Source organism: Malus sylvestris, chromosome 3, assembly GCF_916048215.2.
Source record: "Malus sylvestris chromosome 3, drMalSylv7.2, whole genome shotgun sequence".
Taxonomy (NCBI): domain Eukaryota; kingdom Viridiplantae; phylum Streptophyta; class Magnoliopsida; order Rosales; family Rosaceae; genus Malus; species Malus sylvestris.
This window is the reverse complement of record NC_062262.1, coordinates 16,748,161-16,757,538: the sequence shown is the minus strand read 5'-3', so window position 1 is coordinate 16,757,538 and position 9,378 is coordinate 16,748,161.

Below are 9,378 nucleotides of genomic sequence, written 5' to 3'. Positions count from 1 at the left end.
AATGATATTCTTTTCTAACATGGTATCACTCGCCTCTGTCTAACGACTTGATCCTTTTTCCTTCGTCCCTACGCTTTCTGCGACTCTTCGTTGCTAAGCTTCCATTTTCTTGAAGCTTCTTGCATCCGAAACCCTACCTTCTCCTGCAATCTTCCATGGCGACCTCGGCTTCTCCCTCCAACGCTGGTTCTCACGATCCTCCTCCTCCAATCGTCGATTCCAGCTCTAATCTCTCTTTTGCCTCTCATGCTGCTTCCATCACGATTTAGAACATTGGTTCTCTGGTTCCAATCAAGCTGACCACGACGAATTACTTGACCTGGAGTGCCTTGTTCGCTCCCATTTTCCGTCGGTACAACCTTGCAGGCATTGTCGATGGCTCGCTTCCTCCACCGCCTCAATTTCTCACTGATGTTGCTGGATCTCGCACTCTGAATCCAGCATATGTTATCTGGTATGAGAATGATCAAAACATTCTCATCTGGATCAACTCTACACTTTCTGATTCTCTGATTCCCTACACGGTTGGAGTCAATTCTTCCCGAGAACTCTGGGCGAAATTGGAATCCCGGCTTGCGACTGCTTCTCAATCGCACATTCATGAACTCCGTTCTCGTCTTCGAACCCTAACTAAGGGCGATTCTTCTACTGCCCGATTTCTTCAACAAATTGAAGAAATTGCTGATGCTCTTGCTAGTGCCGGCGCTCCGATTGAAGATTCTGAGATCATCTCTGTCATTCTTCATGGCCTTCCATCTGAATATGACTCGTTTGTTGATGCGATTCAGTTTCGCCTTGGTTCCACGACAATTGATGAACTTCATGGCCTGCTTCTCAGTAAGGAGATTCAATTAACGACTCGGAAGAAATCATCTTCGTCTTCGCCTTTTCAGGCATTTCATTCTTCTGCTGGCCTTCTTCCCACGCCTCCCTCTCAAGCTCTTCTGGTGGCTCCAGACTTCAATTCTCAAGGCCGTGGCCCGGATCGCACCTCTTCTTCTGCTCGCGGTGCCATCTCCAATTCTCGGAATTTTCAAGGTCGTGGAAATTTTCGCTCTAATAATTTTCGCCCCAATTTCAATCGCCAAGGCTATCCAAAGTATAATCGCGGTCGCTCAAATTTCTACTCATCTGGCAAGAAGGTTCCTTGTCAAATTTGTCAACAATTTGGTCATGAAGCCTTTGCTTGTCCTCACCGCATGAATCCCCAATTTTCTGGTCCTCATTCTCCCTCTGCTATGGTTGCCAGTACAACCACTTCCTCTCCAAATTGGATTGTGGATTCTGGCGCTACATCTCATATGACAAACTCAGCTAATCATCTCCAAAATTCGGAACCTTACACAGGTCCTGAGCAAGTTTATATTGGCGACGGCAAAGGTTTGCCAATTCTTCACTCTGGATCTTCTCACTTACCTACTTCTCATTACAATTTTCAGCTTCGTAATGTGTTACATGTCCCTGACTTAAAACACAATTTGCTTTCTGCAAATCAATTTCTCCTTGATAATTGGTGTTCTATGCATCTTTATCCATTTCACTTCACTGTGAAGGATATTACTTCGGGGAAGATGCTTTTTAAAGGACCAGTGCATCGTGGTTTCTATCAGTTTCAACCTCTCAATTCTGCCTTGGTGAATGCTTCTCATCTTGCCTTTGCTGCTTCGGTAAATGCATCCAGGGATGTTTGGCATCAACGCTTGGGTCACCCCTCTCCCAAGATCATTAATAAGTTGTCCTTTGCGTCTTGTATTTCTGTTTCTGGTCCTTCTCATCTTCCATTCTGTAATGGTTGTGCTTTAAGCAAGAGCTCCAAACTTCCGTTTGTTTCGGTACTGAGTAGGACTAGTAAACCTTTAGAATTACTTCACACTGATGTTTGGGGGCCAACCTTTGTATCTTCTGTTCATCATCACAAGTATTATGTCATTTTTGTGGATGACTTTACCAAATATTGTTGGTTCTTCCCTTTGCAATACAAATCTGATGTTTTTAGTACTTTTGTGAAGTTTAAGGCTCATGTTGAGAATATTTTGTGCCTCAAAATTCAAACTTTGCGATCTGATTCTGGTGGTGAATATTTGAGTTCTCAGTTTTCTCAATTTCTTGTTGATCATGGCATTCACCATCAACTCAGTTGTCCTCACACTCCGGAGCAAAATGGTTGCTCTGAGCGTAAACATCGACATATAGTGGAGACTGCGAGGACATTGTTGACAGTTTCTCATGTTCTTCATCTTTATTGGGATTATGCTTTTGTTACTGCAGTTTATTTGATCAATCGAATGCCGACTACATCCAAAGCTTCTCCATGGGAATTATTATTCAACCGATCTCCTTCTTATCACACACTGAAAATCTTTGGTTGCAGTTGCTTTCCTTGGTTGCAGCCTTATTCTTCATCCAAGTTGGATCCAAAAAGCAAACACTGCGTTTTTCTGGGTTACAGTCTCAATCACAAGGGGTTCAAATGTCTTGATCCTACTTCTAAAAGGATCTATGTGTCCCGCCATGTCATCTTCGATGAGTCCAGTTTTCCTTTTCACCTGCCCATCTTTGCCCTTCCATCTCCACCATCCCATATTCCTCATCCTCCCTCTCTTCCAACTCAATTAACCTTCTCTCAACCCATTATCATCCCCCGTCCTTCTTCTCCAGAGCTTTCTCCGGTTTCTTCCCCTCCTACTGCCTCTCCATCCCCTTCCCTTTCCCATACACCTTCCCCTTCTCATCTCCCTACAAATATCCATCCTATGCAAACCCGAGCTAAATCTGGAATCTACAAGCCCAAGGCCTTTACTGCAACCAAACATCCTCTACCCTCTCATCTTTCTCATGACTTTGTTCCTACTACATATCTTCAGGCCTCTAAATATCCTCACTGGCTTAAAGCTATGCAGGATGAGTTTCTTGCACTGCAGCAAACTGGAACCTGGACTTTGGTTCCTCCTTCTTCCTCCACCAATGTTGTAGGCTGCAAGTGGGTTTTCCGAATCAAAAGGAAACCCGATGGTACTGTTGACCGATATAAGGCCCGTCTTGTTGCCAAAGGCTTCCACCAACAGGCCGGCTTGGATTATACAGAGACATTTAGTCCGGTTGCTAAACCGGTCACAATTCGGATTCTCCTCACTTTGGCAGCTCAATTTGATTGGTTTCTAAATCAGCTTGATGTCAGCAATGCTTTCTTGCATGGTACTCTCTCTGAACAGGTGTTTATGCAACAACCACCCGGGTTTGAAGACTCTAATCATCCCCATCACATTTGCCATCTCCGCAAGTCACTCTATGGTCTCAAACAAGCTCATCGAGCTTGGTATGAAAAACTTCATGGTGCACTTCTCTCCTTGGGATTTACTGGCTCTCAATCTGATCACTCCTTGTTTGTCAAGACTGATCCCATGGTGTTCGTCTTAGTCTATGTTGATGACATTATTGTCACTGGCCCATCTCCTTCTGCTTGTCAACAAATCATTACTCGGCTTAGCTCTCTGTTTCCTATCAAGGATCTCGGTCCCCTTCACCATTTTCTTGGCATTGAGGTGAAACGGTCTTCCCAGGGCATTTACATCTCCCAAACCAAATATATACTGGACTTGCTTAAGAAAGCTCACATGGATGGGGCCAAACCTTGTACTACTCCTCTGAGTACATCAAAGCTTGATCATTCCTCTCCTTTACTGGACAATGCTGCTACCTACAGATATCTTGTCGGAGCCCTTCAATACTTAACTTGGACTCGGCCTGATCTCTCTTTTGCTGTGAATTTGGTCTGCCAATATATGCATAGTCCCCGACATTCCCATTTTCAGGCTGTTAAACGGATCTTCAGGTATCTTAAAGGTTCTATTGATTTGGGATTATGGTTTCCCAAATGTTCCTCTTCTCCATCCATTACTGCATTCTCTGATGCCGATTGGGCAGGTTGTCCCCTTGACCGAAAGTCTACTGGTGGTTTCTGCATTTTTCTTGGCTCTTCTCTGATTAGCTGGAGCGCTAAAAAGCAACCTATTGTTGCTCGCTCATCCACGGAGGCTGAGTATCGGTCTCTCGCCAATACTGCTGTTGAACTCACTTGGATTTGCAAACTTCTCGTGGATCTTGCTTACCAATCTCCTTTTATTCCCCACCTGTGGTGTGATAATGTCTCTGCTCTGTCTCTGGCCAAAAATCCTTTGTTTCATGCTCGTACCAAGCATGTTGAGCTTGATTACCATTACATTCGTGAAAAGGTTTTAGCTCGCGAAGTTTCTGTTCACTATATTTGCACCCAACAACAGGTTGCAGATATTTGTACCAAGGCCCTTGCTAAGGATCGGTTTCATTCTCTCCGCAACAAACTCTCCCTTCGATCTCCTCCGCTCAGTTTGAGGGGGGATATTAAGGATACTTATGTAAATGAAACTGTTAGTTAATACTTAGAAATGTAATTCAATATTAAATGAAACTGTTAGTTAATACTTAGAAATGTAATTCAATATTTGATATTAGTTAATCAGGTTAAATGTGTAATTAGTTAGTTGGAGTAGCTAATGGTGACAGCTGTAAATGAGTTGTATATATATAACTATAATGTAACTTTATTCAGTTAGTAAATGAAATGATATTCTTTTCTAACAGAGGCCCTTCTATATATACACGATACTAAACACGTGAAAAACTTTAAATTAAAACAAAACAAAATATTCAAATTGTAAAGGCTTAATTGAATTATTAGTCTCGTGGTGATAGGATAGTTGAAAGATAGTCTTTGTCTATAATTAATGGAGAGTTAATGAAATTATCAACTTTGGACCTAAATCCTAACAAACTTCACCGTATGAGCTTAAATCTTAGTTTTTCTTTTTACCACATAAGCTATCTTCCAACTACCCTATCACCACGTAAACTAATAATCCAATTAGGCCAATTCTATAAATAGTTGGTAGTTGCTCCCATTTTCATTGATGGGTCATAAAGTTCAAATTTTACCCACAGTACTCTAAAATTTTATCGATTTATACTTTTTTCTACTTTTTGGTTTTTTTAAATGTCTAATTCTCTATTAAATTGATGAGTTATCTTGTTAATTTGGTGAAAATGCGAATCACATGTTAGTTCATATAAGAGTCTCAAGATCACCAAGTTATTTAGGGTTGGGCACGGGCCAGGTCAGACCCAAACTTGGAGGAACCGAACCCTACCCGTTTTAAAATGTAAAGGACGGGTTGGGTAGATTTTGAGTTTGGGAACCAGACCTAACCTGGCCCGTTTCAAATGGGCGGGTTCACGAGTCCAATTACTTTTTTTTTTTTTCCGTTATTGGGCATACTGCCAGTTTGTTTCTTTCTCCTCTTCACATCATCTTCATTCTCTCTCTCTACTCTTCCCCACTCCCAAATGAAAAACTAAAGCAACAATCACCATTTCCCTACAACAGCATCACCTGAGCCTTTGCCACCATCGATGTCTTTGACTTCAATCGTCTCTCTGTCTGCAACTTTAGTCGTCTTTGTGTTTGCAACTTCAATCGGCCTCAACGCCGCCGCTTCACGTTTTGGTGACAGTCTCCAACTTTTCCTAATCTTCAGCTCCTTCACACTTACTTGTATTTAGTTCGTCGGATTTAATGGTTTCTCGACTTGCAGGTGTTGAGAGGTGACTGATCTACGATATTGTCAACGTATTGGACTTGAGACTTAGGAGAGAATGAGAATGAGTCGATGAGGCTTTCAAGTTGGGAACTGAAAAGGCTGATTAAGGAAGGTTGGGAAGATGGGGTTTGTGGACTAGAAGTTGTTTTGGTGAATCGGTGATTGTCTGGGTTTGGTGATGTCGTCGAGGAAGGGAGTGGGAAAAGATGAGCTGAGTGAGAGTCTGTGAGATAAGGGAGAGGCTAGGTCACTTCGAGAAACAAATTGAAAGAAAAAATAGGATAAGGGTTTTCAGTTTCCCTATATGAAGGTTTGATGATGATGGGTGATGGACGGAGTTGATGATGACGATGGCGGACAGAGCTGGGACAATGAGTTTGGGTGGTCAGCAGCCGAGTAGGAGTCTGTTTTAAGTCCAGGAAGGAAAGTGGATAATGGATTAGGGTAAGAGAATTACTAATGGACCTGGTTGTTATAGTTAGAAACGGGCCGTCCGGGGCCCCATTATTCCAAATCCTAGGACTCGGCCCACCCCTTAAATGACATCGGCCTACCTCGCCCCGCCCTGTTTATTCTCTAAAATATTTGAAACCGGCCGTACCCATCTTGAACCTAGTCTACCCACCCCGACCCACGGTTCCTCTACCCGTTTGCCACCTTTAACGTTATCAACTCAATGAATTATTAGACAATTAATAAGGATGAAGGCACAAATTCATACAACTTCAATACCTTTAGGGCGTGTTTGTTTGACCTTCTTAGGGTTTGTTAGACTAAACTAGATTAAGTGTTTGTCCAATCCAGTGTTGTCCACACTGGACTAGTTTTAATGAGACTAAAGGGGACTCGCCCCGACTGAACACTTCGCTAGACGTTCTTAGCGAGGCCCCTCAATTTCGAGCAGATTGCTAGTCCCGTTCTTTCCCCCACCACTAATCCATCGTTGTCTCCCTTCTCCTTCGCCCCTTCGCCCTCTTCCTTCTTCTTCGTACCTTCACCCCTTCGCCCACTCCCTTTGGCCTTCACTATCTCACCCAAAAGCCTAAACCCAGACCTCAAACAAAAACTGAAAAACAATCCACTAACTCCCTTCCTTTCTTCTTCATTCAATTCACTCTCTCTTTCTCTCAGCAAAATCGCCATGGTTGTGGCTTTCGAGCACCGCACACCAGCTGCACAATCCTTCACCGCAATCTTAGCCCACGACTATTGAGCATTCACGGAGCAATCTTAGCCCTTCCGAATCCACCACCACTAAACCCTCACTCTCTTTCCCCGTCATCTCTGAACCAGTACGAGCTCGATAAGATCGCCGCCTTTGCTAAAAACTGGTGAGAGCTTCTCTTTTTTTAGATTATAGTTTTCAATTTCTCCACTTGAATTTGATTTTGTTGTGGTATGATTGTGAATTCATGACCAATGAGAAAGAAATTCATTACCAAATGAATGAAAATATAGTCATTTGTTGATTGTGTATTCAATTGATCAATGGGTATGTGCAAAAGGGTGATTTGGAAAGTGCCCAAGAGGTGTTTGATGAAATGTCCGAGAGAACTTGACTAAGTTTGGCTGAGGCTTGCTAAGTGGGAATGAGGCTGAATTTTGAGTTAAATTATTGTGATTTTGATTGTGATTGTGACTAGGGTTGAATAATTTTTTTGTGGAATCAATTTTTTTAGGCTTGCAGGAAAGTATGGTCAATTGATGTTGCTTGCATCATAATTGTTATGTGTATTTTTATTTTTGCCAGAATTTGAAACTAAGATTTAAGTGTAATATGTTGTTTGAATTTGGAACGTTAAAAGTTGTGTTTAGTTGTTAAGAAATTACTTGGAATACTCCTATTGTTGGAAAAGCTAAAAATGGGCATCTATAGGGAGCGTTGGATAAATATATCATGATGAAAATTGTTGGAGTTAGGCATGATAAGGTCAAATTTGGTTGAAATTTTGATGTTGGTTGATATAGCATGTGTTATTTTTTATTTATTTTTCATTATCTAGCTTCTTAGTCCGACACTGCACCAAACGCTTCACTAAGTTAGTCCAGCTTAGTCTATTCTAAACCAGTCCAGCTTAGTCCTTGAAGTTAGTCCAGTCCAAGATAGTCCGGTGTTGTTTGGGCTCGCTAGATAGAAGTAGCTGGGATTGGCTTAACTTTTGTCCTAGTCCCTTGTTTGACACTGTTGAAGGATTAGCTTGGCTTCACTGCTAATACCGTCTGAAAGGTCCAGATTACCAATCCTTAACAATCCCGTGCTTCCCCATCACCACCACGACCTCTCCCTCCAACTCTCAATCCCCTCCCAATTCCTTCTCCCCATACTTCACTGGAACCCTGTGCATTCCCAGTATCTTGCCTTCGCACCCTCCCTTTCCTTTTTCTCAATGGCAACAGTGAACTATGAGAGATAAGAGAGAGATCAAGGTGGATTCTATTTAAGAAATCAGAAGCAAATCTACAATGATTGTGATTGGATCGAAGTCGGAATCGAAATCGGAGAGTATGAGGAAGCAGACTTAGCAATCAAATATTGATTTTTTTTTTTTTTTTGCGGAAGCTCTTTCTTAGAGAGTTCACAATCAAGCAACCCATTTGATGCAAACTTGTTAGAAGAATTCAATAGCCTTGATTGGGTCTTTGAATCCTTTGTTCCCTTTGCGAAAGGTAGTACAGAAAAAAAAGTTAGTTTGAAACTCCGTGTGAGAGATAAGAGGTGGGCACTAAGCAAGGATAACGATGAGCAAAGATGACGATGATGGCTTGGGATAATGTTTTTGTTTTTCGAAGGAAAAAAAATTGTTGGTTTAAAAATTTGTTAGTCTTTTGTTAAAAAAAATAAAAAATAAAAAATTGTTAGTCTATGACTTAGTTTGGTATTGCACCAAACACTTTATGATTTTTATCCAGCTTAGTCCAAGCCAAGCCAGTCTAGTTTAGCCCTAAAGTTAGTCAAGTTCGAGATAGTCCGGTGCAACAAACGAATCCTTAGGGTGCAAAATGATAAAATTAAAAATTTGTGGCCCATTTTGAAAATCCCCTAAAATTTGAAGGTATAAAATGTAGTTGACCATTTTTGTTAATATAATGATGTATTTACGCTAAGAAGCAAGATAATAAATTAGTAAAGAACTTGTTGTCTATAAAATTCAAACTTAAAACATCTCATTTACTATTATTTACAATTTAAAAAAAACCTTTAATGAAAATGGCCTAACAAAAATAATTTTTATAAAAACACATAATGATTTTTTTTTTCAATTATAAGAACTAGAAACATGCCACTTAGAGTTGGTTTGGGATCTATATAAAAAAAAAAGTTGGGTTGGGATTGTGGTGCTTTAAAAAAAAAAGCTTATTAAAAAAATCTAGAACATTAAATGTCTTTGGTAAAATAAAAAAAAAATGTTTTTTTAAACTGCTATCAATGAATGTAGAAAATCATAGAAAAGCAAAAGTAGAGTCTATCATACTTCTAAAAAAATGTTTTTTTTAAGCATAGTAGTCAATGTTCATTTAATGAACTTTTCAAATGGCAAGTATACCCCCACATGTTTTACGAAATTACAATTTTTGCCCCTACATCATTGTCTTTGACAATTATTATACCACATTTAATATTATATCATTTTTAGTCATTTAACATATTTAGAGCAACTTATATCAAAGTTTATCAAACACTCAGACACTATTTTTTTTTTTTATTAAAAAACACTTTTACAAACAAGGTTTACCAAACACTTAA